We start from the raw sequence: 12,509 nt of genomic DNA on the forward strand, positions 1-12,509 counted from the left end.
AGGCACAAATCCCGTCTTCTCCTTCATGCACATGCTTGAGACCTTTGCCTTAGTTCAGCTTCCTCCTGGGAAGGTTTTGGGGCCAGTTGTGAATTTAATCTGTGATAAACAGTGCCCTCTTCCTAAGGAATGACCAAAGAGCTAGTTTAAGAACCCAAACCTATCCCTGTTTGCTTTAATGGGAAGTAACAGCAATAGTTTAATTTTTTAGCCTTAAATCTTGATCTTAGAATTGAATCTCAAATTTCAATCTCGAGTTGGATCTTGAGTCCCTTTTGTGTGTGCGAGCGACTGCTTACAGGGCAAGTCTTGTTGAATGTGTTGTTCTGAATAAATAGGAATTGAGAGACCACATTTTTCCGAAAGCCTCAGACATCCTTCTCTTTCTGGGTCCTGAGATTCTAGTCTACAAAGGACAGATCAATTTAGCTGTCAAAATGAAAGCCGAGAGGCCAATTGCCCATGCAAATTAAACACTTGTGCAAGCGCTTCAAAATTGCCTGCCTGAAAAGTGAGGCTGCCCTTTGAAAATTTGGCACATGGTGGCAGAAAGAAGAAAGTAGCCCCTATTCAGGGACATTGGCGTCCTTAGAGAGCTGATCTTAGAAACTGCTCATTTTGAGCAGTCGCTTAGTTTTGGGCAACATTTTTGCTTGAATAAGGATGTCATTTTTGCCCTCTCTTTCCCTTTCTTCCCATGCCTCCTGGAAGCTCAGAACACATCTCATCATCAGGTGTAGGAACAGAGGCATAGGAAGTGTTTTTTTATGCTGGCTTTGTTTCAGTTACTGAGGCAGTGTATTTGTTCTAGGGTCAGCAGTTCCTACCAGCTTTAAATACTCACCAAAGGATGATCTACTGGAAGCCAAAATGAAAACCAGTCAGGTTTCTTTTTTCCCAAATGTTGTTAGGATTAGTCAACACTTTGAGAAATGAAATATCCAATTTCCGCCTTCTGTCTTCTGTAGGTCTCAGCTGTGTCTAATATTTGTAAACCATCACATTCCACCGTGACAACTATCTGATGGACAGAGGAGCCTCGTGGTGGATCCGGGTGTGAAGGCTCTGACAGGATGCTTATATCGGTTTCTTGTGCATCTTACTCCTTGGGTGTCACTTTCAGAAGTGCCTTCTCTTCTGTTCCAGGAGGTAGGGTTTACCTCTGCTGGTCTCAGGGCTAGATGATTGTGTCATGAAATAACCAAGACGTGAGGTCCTGTGTTCCCACCTGAGGACCCACTGTCCTTGAAGCTTCAGCCATTGCTAGGGCTGAAGGTCTCCCGGTGTTCCTACTCTGGCCCAAAGACAGCCAGAGATTTAAAGAAGCAAAACTGTGACGTTCGTTACTTGTCTTTTCTAAATGTAGGTGAGATAATTATGAAAGAGGTTTTTTTTACTAAATGGTCTTGATCAAGAAATGGCATTATTTGTACGAAAACAAATTGGCTGGTTACTAAAGAAATTGTTTCTGATTTGGGGGAAGCCAGAGGGTGAATTCCTTGAGGACAGGACCCTTCCACATGACTAGGGAGTTGCGTGTGTCCCTCAACTTTGATGCAGCAAAGTGTCTGATTGGCCGTGTAGAGTGATGTGGGAAGTAAGGCAGAGCATCTATTTGCTCCTCAGTCTCCCACCCAGCACCCATTCTCTGGTTTCCTTCCTTGTTTTCCTCGACAAACTTGAGCACCAGGCCAGCTTCCCGTCTGTGATCCTCGCTGCCCTCTGGTCCTGCTTCCCAGTCTTAGCAGAGCTGCTTTCAGCTTCCAGGCCTTGACTCGTTCATTCGATAGTAGTACCTCCCTTTCGTCCCATTTCACAGTATTTGGTGAATTGTGTAGCAGACAAATCTTGTGTGAGCTCTTGAGAACAGAATCTTGCTTTATCTACTAACCACCCGCCATGCAAGGCCAGAGCGGGACGCTGTGTGTGGTGGTTCGGGATGTCTCTCAATGAAGCTGTGAAATTCTCGGAACTTGGGAATCCCTAGCCCAGCCGCTTACAGGTTTTCTGAGCTTGCACCTGTGGTGCTTCTTTCCATGACTCTGCTAAACATCCTTACGACACCAGGCGGTCCTGCCCATTGCCACCTTATTTCCTGTAATTTTACTGTGGTTACTCTGGTGCTATTTCTAAATGGAGCTCTTTAGATTGGCCTGAAATTTTAATTTCTCTCTTGTATCTTTAGGATACAAAACCACTGCTCGGCTGACCTTTTGGTTCTAGGAAAACATTTCAATCCACCTTTTTTTCCTCACTCTAAGCCACATGGGGAAGTTTGCATATTTTAGCAGAAAATCGTGTTCTCAAGGGTGTGCTCCTATATGCTCAGTAGCTCAGTTGTGTCCGACTCTTTGCAACCCAATGGACTGTACCCCACCAGACTCCTCTGTCCATGGAATTTTCCAGGTAAGAATACCGGAGTGGGTTGCCATTTCCTTCTCTAGGCGGTTCTTCCAGGTCCAGGAATTGAACCCGCATCTCCTACGTTGACAAGTAGATTCTTTACCACTGAGCCATCTGGGAGGCTTCTGATGGATACTTAGTGCTAATTGATGTTTAAATTGTACACATGTACTTTAATTTAGAGATGATTTTATGAACTTGTGAGGGTGGCTACAGGTACCACTTCTAGGATAGGTTTCTTCTTTGTGAATCAGAGTGTGACAGGGGTCACCCTGCACGTGTGCTCACATTGGCAGCTTTTTCCATGGCCAGGCCCTAATTAAGAATCATGAGGCAGAGCACTTAGGAGCTGTTTCTACTATAGTTGATTTTCAGCTAAAGGAAAATATGGAATTGAGTCAAATGGAGACATTTGTGTTTTAATAAAACATAAGCAATTTCTTATTTAATGAGTCATTATAATAAATAACCACTTAAAAATACTCCAACTTCAGTCTGAAATGACCCTCTGAGACTTTGTAGCTTCTTTACCTTTGGAATTGTTTCTCAGTTTTCTAGAAAATATGTCAGTGAGTTAGTTTATACATCAACTAATTTATGACCTCACTGAGGGAGGAGAGCCCAGCATCCAGGCCTACAGGGGCTGATATTGGTGACTTTAGCTTAGCCTATTCAAGGTCACTGCTTTGTTGCTGTGGTTTCCAAGCCTGTGCCTACACTGCTCGGCGCACGTGGGTGTCCTGTGGGATGGTGTATATTCCTTTACAGCAGCAGTCCTCAACCTTTTCATCACCAAGGACCGGTTTCATGGAAGACAGTTTTTCCATGGACCGGGGTGGAGGGGGATGGTTTTGGGATGATTCAAGCACAGTCAGGTTCGTGCTCCTACGAGAATCTAATGCCACTGCTGATATGACAGGAGGCAGAACTCAGACAGTAATGCAAGTGATGGAGAGCCGCTGTAAATATAGATGAAACTTCATGTACTCACCTCCTGTTCTGCAGCCTGGTTCAATATTGGTCCATGGCACAGGGGTTGAGGACTCCTGCTTTAGAGGGTGGCACACCTATCCAGACAAGGGTTGACCCTCCAGAGTAGGAGGTCCTGATGGTGTCTGTTTGGCTATCATGGGCTAGAGTGGTAAAATGTCTTTTTCACTGTTGATGTAACTGCAAGCATAGTTAAAACCTTTCAGGGCGTGTGTCCCGAATCCTGATATTGGAACTAGTTTCTTGTTTAGATTTCAGATTCTAAAGGGCATTCTATTGTCCCCCAAGACTGTGTGAATTCTGTCTGGGCATTCTGTCCCTTGAGTGTTGCCTTTTCACAAGGAAGGGCCTCGCTTTTAGGTCTGAGGTTGAGCCTGGCACGTCTGGCTGTCCAGGATGCAGGCTGTCCCCACCTGGATTCAGCAGGAAAGTTCACCTCCTGCAGTATTTGTTGTGTGGTCCTGTCAACAATTCTGGATTCTTTCAATGTCCTATTTGGCCTCCATCATTTTTGCCTTTTAAGAGGATAGCTGTTCTCTGTAGGTGTGACCCTTGGATGTCTTAGCTAAGGGGCTACATCAGCTAATTTATGATCTCACTGAGGGAGGATGGGAGAACTCAGCCTTCAGACCTAATTATCACTCTCTCATTTTTAACTTAATTCTGACACATGGGAATCTTTAAGAATTGCTGGACGTTCATGGCAGTAACCAGTGGGCCTATCCAACTGTATCAGTTAAATTTTGATTAAGAGATAACCAAATGGAAAAAAATTTTTGTACTAACTGTAAAATAGATCAAGAGAGGAAGTTACTGTATTCAAGTTGTTTAGTCAAGAAGTCCCAGCTAACACATTTGTTGCCCCACCCAAAGGAGATATTACTGGTGTTGTGAGAAAGGAATTGGCCACTCCTAGGAATTTTTCCTGGGCCGAGTATGCCTTCTTACCTTGGGGAGAGCTCCCTTCCTCCCTTTTTGGCCTTGAAGATTTACAGCTGCCTCTCCTCCTTTCCAAAGGATGAAGTCACAGACTTTCAAAGGCTCAGCTGGGACCTCAAGGGGTCAGTGATGCCGCAGTGCAGGAGTGCACCTGGGCTGTGGATGCCTTCCGGGGCAATTCTGAATATTTTACTTTGGATTGCCCCCTCCCTTCCCATGAATATGCCTAATGGAGGCAGAAAGCCTCATGGAAAGACATTGTCACCTAGCCATTGTCCTCTGGCCTCTGAACCTCAGGACTTTCAAATGGCATTTCAACAGATAGAAAATTATATAAATTTCCAGATGCTGTAATCCAGTTGTCCTTCTGCAGGCAGATGGCCTTTAGATAATCACTAAGTAGACGGTATGGGAATCATTGCATAGGGGGACAGCCAGAATGTTTCAGAATGTTCTGGAAGCTTCTTCTCCCCCTGTTCTTGTCATCATTCTCAGCTGCTGCCCAAGCGTTCATGCTGGGATAGGCATGTTCAGTCACTCAGTCATGTCTGACTCCTTGCCCCCCCGTGGACTGTAGCCCACCAGCCTCCTCTGTTCATGGAATTTTCCAGGCAAGAATACTGGAATGGGTTGCTATTCACTACTGCAGGGGATCTTCCCTACTCAGGAATCGAACCTTCGTCTTTTGTGTCTCCTGCATTGGCAGGCGGATTCTTTACCACTTTGCCACCTGGGAAACCCTGGGATAGGCAACCTCAGTGTGTTTGAGGTTTATGGCAGCCAGAAGCTATGGACTGTGTGAGTAGAAGGAAACTTGGACAACAGGACAAGCACGAGCCCCAAAATGTAGTAGCTGAAGTAGGAGACATCCTTAACTAGTAATGGAGAAATTTCTTTTTTGAATAAGAAATGGAAAGTAACGCATTTCTTTAATTTCTGTTGTACATGGTTCTGCGGAAGCTCGTGCTTCGCAGTCATCTTTCATCACATATGTGTTAAGCTTTTAGGATTTTCTTTAAATTTGTTTTAGTAATGTGAATTATTTTTATGGTTTACAATTTCCTTTAGAAAAAAGCTTCATATTTTGCATCAAATAAATTAATATGTAAATAAAAACACAAGTTCTGAATCTAGTATAGTTTATTGTATACCTTCTGACTTCATCTCCTATTTTTGAAATGCATTACTTAAGGTACTATGCATTTCCAAAAACAGAATGAAAGACCCATCATAAAATGGGCAAATTCACACAATTGGAATTTGATGCTCAAACTACTTAAGGTAACTTAAACAGGTGTGCAATGGTCCTTTTGGTTGTTTTATGAGATTTATTTTCCTGTATTAATGATATCTGAATTTTTGTTTCTCCTTTTCTGAGGAAAGGAGCCCATTGGTATGGGATAAAAGGCTAGGGCTGTCACGTTGTGATTTCCAAGTTGCTCTGTGCTAAGCCTTACATTGTCAATGCAGCTGGTTGTGCAGGGGATTCATGGAACTTTCTAGAATCGATCAGCAATGACCATGGCCGCTTTTCAAATGGGTTAATATAATCTCTGTTTTTCCCCCCTTGTCTTTGCTGAAGCATTGGTGTGTGAGAGTTGCTGAACCACCCGAGTGGCTGTGGATCCTTCGTGTGATACATGGTCGAGGACACGCTCCACCCCTTTCCTCCTTGGTAAGTTGGACACTCAAATGGGAAATGAAGAAGCCAATGATTTCATAGATTGAGAATCATGATGGATGTGAGCATCACTTATCTCAGCTGTCCAGAAAGGCAGTGAAAGAATGAGCAGGCTTCCAGAGAGAAACTGAAAGCACAGAGAAGTGAAGCAATGGACTCAAGAGCTTACCAGTGATCAGAGGCAGGGCTGTAATGTGAACTCATGTTCTTAACCTTAATCCAGTACTACCTCTTAGCACTAAACATGCCTCCTGAGAATAAGGACAGACACGATTTTATTCTGTTCTGGAAATACTTAGATCTTCAAAGCTCATGTTAAATAACAAGAAATCAATTTTTTGAACAGCAGGCTATACCAGGAGATAGTAAACTTTTTCTGAAACGGGTGAGAGAGGAAACATTTCAGGATTCGTTGGCCATGTCATCTCTATCATGTCATCATCATCATTATTTTGTATCAGCTCAGCTCTGTGTTATAGCCTAAAGCAGCCACAGATGATATATATAAATTTACAAATACAGACGTCAAGCTGAGCTGGACTTGTTCCACATGACTGTAGTTTATTGAACCTTGGTCTACACGCAGTGCTCCAAGATCCCAGTGTAGAGAGTGAGAGTGTTTTAGTGGCCAGTAGGTATGAGTCCCTTAACAAAATTTATCTTGGATGCTCAGTAGTTAATCATAAGCCACTTTGAACAGTCTACTGTAACTGCAAAAATCTACTTCTTGGCTGCATTTGGTGTTCAGTGCTTATCACAGTCAGTATGCCCTGAGTGTATTAGTCGGAGTCCAAACACCTAGACTACAGCTTCGCTCCAGAAGGGCCTGATCAAGATGGTACTAGTAATCAATGTCTAGCTCATTTACCCGGAGAAGGCAATGGCACCCCACTCCAGTACTCTTGCCTGGAAAATCCCAGGGATGGAGGAGCCTGGTAGGCTGCAGTCCATGGGTCACTAAGGGTCGGTTACACTGAGCGACTTCACTTTCCCTTTTCACTTTCACGCATTGGAGAAGGAAATGGCAACCCACTCCAGTGTTCTTGCCTGGAGAATCCCAGGGACGGGAGAGCCTGGTGGGCTGCCGTCTATGGGGTTGCAAAGAGTCGGACACGACTGAAGCAACTTAGCAGCAGCAGCAGCAGCAACAGCTCATTTACCAAATAAGCTCAGACAGCGTTTCCTATTTTGGTCTACATATAATTTCTAAACGGGACATTTTTATTTGGTAGCCGTATACCTGTTGCTGTGCTTCCCAGGTGGCTCAGTGGTAAGGAATCCTCTTCCCAGTGCAGGAGACACAGGAGACCTGGGTTCAGTTCCTGGTCGGGAAGGTCCTCTGGAATAGAATTGGCACCCCACTGTGCCTGGAAATTTCCATGTTCAGAGGAGCCTGGCAGGTCACAGTCCATGGGGTGGGAAAGAGTCGGATACGACTGAGTGACTGAGCATACATGCTGCTACGTACATACTCCTAACATGTATACCTTATACATATTAGGGCAATCATGCAATTATCTTGGGGGCTCTCTTATAATTACATTGTACAGAAGTATTCTGGTATCAAATCTTCACCTTTTATTCTGAACAAAAGCAGATGTTTACAAGACAAGTGTGAACAAGATTGACATACTTAAATCATGGGGTAATATGGCAACCCTCTTTGCCACATACATCAGATGCGGTGGGGTTTCGATTTTTTAAAATTTTTTCTTGTGAAAGGATATATCTGACAGTTCAAGGCCTGCTAGACTCTCTACCTTACTGCTTATCATCTAACAAGAAGGATAAAGGAAAAACAGTTAATTTGTGTTTCCTGAAGGAGTTTAAGTGGGGACCTGTTCTAGTTGTTCATTCCTTCATTCACAGAAGTAAGTAATTGTAGCAAGCATGTGAGCCTGATGTTGTATAATTTTTGAGGATATACATTTTTCCAGAGCCACTGGTCTCTCGGTACTTCTACAAGTAATGGAAAAGTGTTCTTCACTTTAATAGCAATGATATGAAAAGTAAAATTTAGATTATAAAAGTATTGGAGAGCTAGGTGTGGTACCTTATTAATCGGAAAAATCAGGTTGCAAAATAATATACTTAATATAATCGCATTCATCTTAAAAACACACTCATACTATTTCTGCATCCAAGTGCCTGTGTGTTACAAAGTCTGTTAGATCACACCTTGATATATACCAGACTCTAAACAGGTCATCTCTGGGGTCGAGGTGTTGGCCCTTTATGAACCAAATGTGTATGTGTGTGTGTGTGTGTGTGTGCATGTGTGCTTATATGCACACGCTCAGTCCTGTCTGACTCTTTGCAACCCATGGATTCTAGCCCTCCAGGTTCCTCTGTCCATGGAATTTTCTAGGTAAGAATACTGGGGTGGGTTGCCATTTCCTTCTCCAGGGGATCTTCCCCCAGCCCAGGGGCCAAACCCATGTTTTTTGCAACCCCTGCATTGGCAGGCTAGTTCTTTACCAGCTGAGCTACTGGGGGAGATTATAAACCATATAGTCACGATCTAAAACTTTCTGAAGAATGTTGTATTTTTGCAGCTCAAAAATATGAAAAGAAGATTAAAGTAGAGAAAGCTGATTATGGAAATTATGTAAAAGAAGGGGAATATTCACCCACAGTGCCTCCGTCAAAGACAGTCACTGTTGTCATTTAATACAGTCTTTTGTGAGTGTTGTACAGAGTGGGAACACCACTAGACGTAAAATTAACATGCTGCTTTTTCACTTCTTATAATGTATATTTTTTATGCTATATACAAATGATAATGACATATCAGAGTCTGACACGACTGAGCGACTGAACTGAACTGAATAGCATATCATGTAATTGAAAATATATTGTTAATATATTTTATTTGAATGAATCATAATAGTCTATCATGCATATGTAATTTACTGCATATTTTTTAAAAATTGGGGTATAGTTGCTTTAGAATGTTGTATTAGTTTCTGCTGTACAGTGAGGTGAATCAGCCATATGTACACACGTGTCCCCTCCCTCTTGGACCCCCTCCTCTCACCATCTAGGTCATCACAGAGCACTGGGCTGAGCTGCCGTGTTGTGCAGAGGCTTCCCACAGCGATTTTCCATGTGCTAGTGTAAATGTCAGTACTAGCATCATAGCTCATCCCACCCACCTTCCCCGACTGTGTCCACATCTTCATTCTCTAAGTCTGTGTTTCTTTTACTGCCCTGCAGATACGTTCATTGGTTCCATTTTTCTAGATTCCACATACTTGCATTAACATACGATGTTTGTTTTTCTCTTTCTGACTTCTTTGCTGGAGATATGTATTATTTTCAGGTAACAAAAATCACAGACAGTGTGAAAGGATCATGACAAGGGGAGTGTAGCAGACTCCTGAACCCCACTGCTACTGGCTGTTGTTTGCTTTTACAGCCCACACTCACTACCTTGTGAAGAGTAGAAATTTGGAGCATAAGGTAGACGCTTCATAAACAATAGCAGCTATTATTATGAAGGTTTTCTTTTAATTGAAGATGAATTCATTATGCCAGAATAGCTGTAGTTGATTTACTCTTTCAGAGTCAGTGCATTTTAATAAGATTGTCAGTCGGCTTTGCAGAAGTATTCGAGATATTTTTATTTCACTAAAAATATGTTACAGAATTTGTTTTGCTAAAGCTTTAATATCATCATCATCATTAATTTTTTAAATCAATTCGATAGTTTTGCCTCCTTTTATATACTCTATTGTTTACTCATTATATTATTTGGTAGGTTTTTAAATTTTTTGTGTGATAGCTGTTTTTTGAGAAGGGGAGAAGAGCAGGAAAGAAAGAAAGTAGAGGAGAGGAAGGGAACTTACTTGTGAAAGAATCATTAGTTCTTGTTTTATACTCATTTAGCTGTTGAGATTCCATGTTCTTTTAACAGATACTTGCAGAATTTATTTTTAAGAATATTAACCCTTTGTTGTCTTTCTCCCTGGTATATTAGCTTGTTAACTTTATCCTTTTAAATTCAAAGTTTATTTTAGTATCACCAGATAGTTCCTGCATATTTATTTCAATCAGTGCTTAGAAACTTAATACATTTTTTTCCTTTGCTTTCTTCTGATATTATTAAAAATAATCAACTCTTTCATTCAGGGAAGTGTTCACTTATGTAAGAATAGCTATCTCTTATTTTGTAATTCTTCCCATAGTTTTATTCTGCCTCTCTTTTAACTCCCTGACAAAAATTATCCCACACATTTAATCTGAGGAGTATGTTCAGACAATCAGAATATTTGTAGGAATGAGAGATCTCAAGGAAATATTGCTTCATCCTACAAATAGAGATCAGGTTTACAGCCAGACAACTGGAATTCTTTCATTCTTTAACTTTCCTTTTTTAGCTTGGGGAAGGGTAACTTTGGCCTTTTATCTATTTTTTTAAACAACAGTATTTCCTATCTTTTTATTCAGTAGAACTTAACTCATTATGTTGAGCATTATTAAGTCATATGTTAGCATTTTTCCTCTAGTTTCATTTTTGGATGTAACTTTTGATTTTCACCAAAATAGTCTGTGGTGTGTCTGAAAGACCAAGGCAGGACTGGTGGAATCTTGTATGTATTGGTTGATGTCTTCGCTTGTTTAGAGTACTCACCTAAAATATTAATTAATTGTTAATTATCATGTGCTTACGAGGACGGTTTCATAATTGTGTAAGTTCCAAAAAATAGAGAATTAGCTAGATTTCGGTTTCGAGATGGAGATGGAGTTGAACCCCAGTTGGAAATGTTGAACCCCAGTTCAAGTCTCCATGTTTCCTTAGTTTTCCACATTTCTTGGCTGGTAAATCCTGAGTTCTGCTGTCAGTGTTTCAGTTGGGGCTGCTGTGCTGAGAGGAATTCCATTTTATGGTATTTGCAGCACATCTCTATGTATATTATTGACACAAGGTACATCCCTTGTTTAAACATGCTGAGTGCTTGCCTTTGGGGATCAAGATTCAGCCTGTCAGTCTCAATAATGGCTGGAATACTAAAGCCGTGGCCTCCGCATCTCATTATCCGTGCCCATTGTCCAGGCAGCGATCTGGAAAGGCCCCGTGCAGATCTGATCTGTTTTGTCATATCCTGATCCACGTAAGTCAGCTTCACTGATGGCAGAGCTGTGTGTTTCCACTGTTCAGGGTCGAAGGCATCAGAATGGGGAAACCCTGCTTTCTCTCCTGTTCTCTTCCCTGTTGGGATTTTGGCCTTTGAAACTTGTTTGTTTGGGTGAGCTTCTGCACGTTATGTTATTGTCGCGGCTCTGTGACTACTATAAATGTTTGTGAGTCACAAATGTGTGATGAAGTTCAGAATCCTTTTCTCCCTGGGAATGGACCATGTGTTCTGTTCATTCTCAGGCACCCATTAGAGGGGCTGATATCTGTGTATGGGGTTAATTGCTTGGGTTTGAAGGTTTACATGTGCCTGTGAGTACACTGCCCCTTGATTAAACTGTGTGTGAGATATTTTCTGGCAGAACTCTCTTAAGGGCATAAAAATGACCCTGTGTTTGGATTTTTGGATTTCATGGACTTAAGATTTTCCTGCTTGTGGTCTGCAGATCACAGTACTGGAGAGGCTTCCATAGCTGCAGGGTTGCAAAGCTAATCAGCTCATGTTTTCTCCACTGGAGCCTTTCATGTGGTTTGCATGAGTGTTTGTGTCTCTTTTAGCCTCCCAGGCCACAAAGGGAGCAGAGTCATTTTGTTTCGTTTGCTTTTGCCTCAAGCTTGGGCAGTAACCACTCTTGGTTAAACCAAAGCCAAGGTTGGAAAGACGGTCAGTAGATTCTGGGAAGTAAATACCATCATACTTTCATATAATAGTGTCTAAAAATAGTGAACAGATCTTCCATTTCCAGTGCTGAGGAATTAGGTGGGTGCATCCAAGCTGTTTATCGTTGTTGAGAATTATTTTTTTTTTTTTGGTAGGGGGCGGGAGATGACTGCCTTGCTCGCAGCTCAGTGATCATATACCTTTGAGAACGGTTCTTCCTGTTTCCACAGAAAGTCACCTCCTTTCTACAGTGATTGTTTGAAGGTGAGACACCTGCCCAATTTGGCCAATCACACGACCCACCCGTTGGCCACTCTGATTGATTCTTCTTGAGACCAAGACTCCAACTTGGGCATGAATATCCCATTCTTTCTTTCCTACTCTAAGACAGTACTTAAACAGTTTTTCCCTTTCTCTCCTGCATCATCAGTTTTATTTTCCCCTCTCTGATGGATCTTTCCAATAGGAAAGCAAACATCTACCATTAAAAAAAAAAGTGACCTGTTGATCTGAATTTCCACTCCAACTATGAGCCCATTCTCTTCTTCTCTTTACAGAAAAACTGCTTGAAAGCATTTGTTTGTATTTATTATCCTTAATTCCTGTGTTTCCACTTCCTTTTGAACCCACTTGGACCACTGAGTCCTTCCATCAGTCCTGCCTCTTTAAGATTACCTGTCACCACCATGTTACCAAAT

General features: G+C 41.9%; 1 protein-coding gene across 5 annotated transcripts in view; it reads left to right on the forward strand.

The window, feature by feature from the left end:
• SEMA5A (semaphorin 5A) overlaps positions 1 to 12,509 on the forward strand; it is a 565,569-nt gene that overhangs the window by 128,821 nt on the left and 424,239 nt on the right. For 4 of the 5 annotated variants that reach the window (XM_027520271.1, XM_027520273.1, XM_027520269.1 and 1 more), the window contains exon 2: positions 5,915 to 6,007. The gene's annotated coding sequence lies outside the window, so the exon portion shown is untranslated. Of the gene's footprint in view, positions 1 to 1,051; positions 1,150 to 5,914; positions 6,008 to 12,509 lie in introns of those variants that run through there. The other variant, XM_027520270.1, reaches the window with a different exon arrangement.

This window comes from Bos indicus x Bos taurus, chromosome 20 (genome assembly GCF_003369695.1).
Source record: "Bos indicus x Bos taurus breed Angus x Brahman F1 hybrid chromosome 20, Bos_hybrid_MaternalHap_v2.0, whole genome shotgun sequence".
Lineage (NCBI taxonomy): Eukaryota > Metazoa > Chordata > Mammalia > Artiodactyla > Bovidae > Bos > Bos indicus x Bos taurus.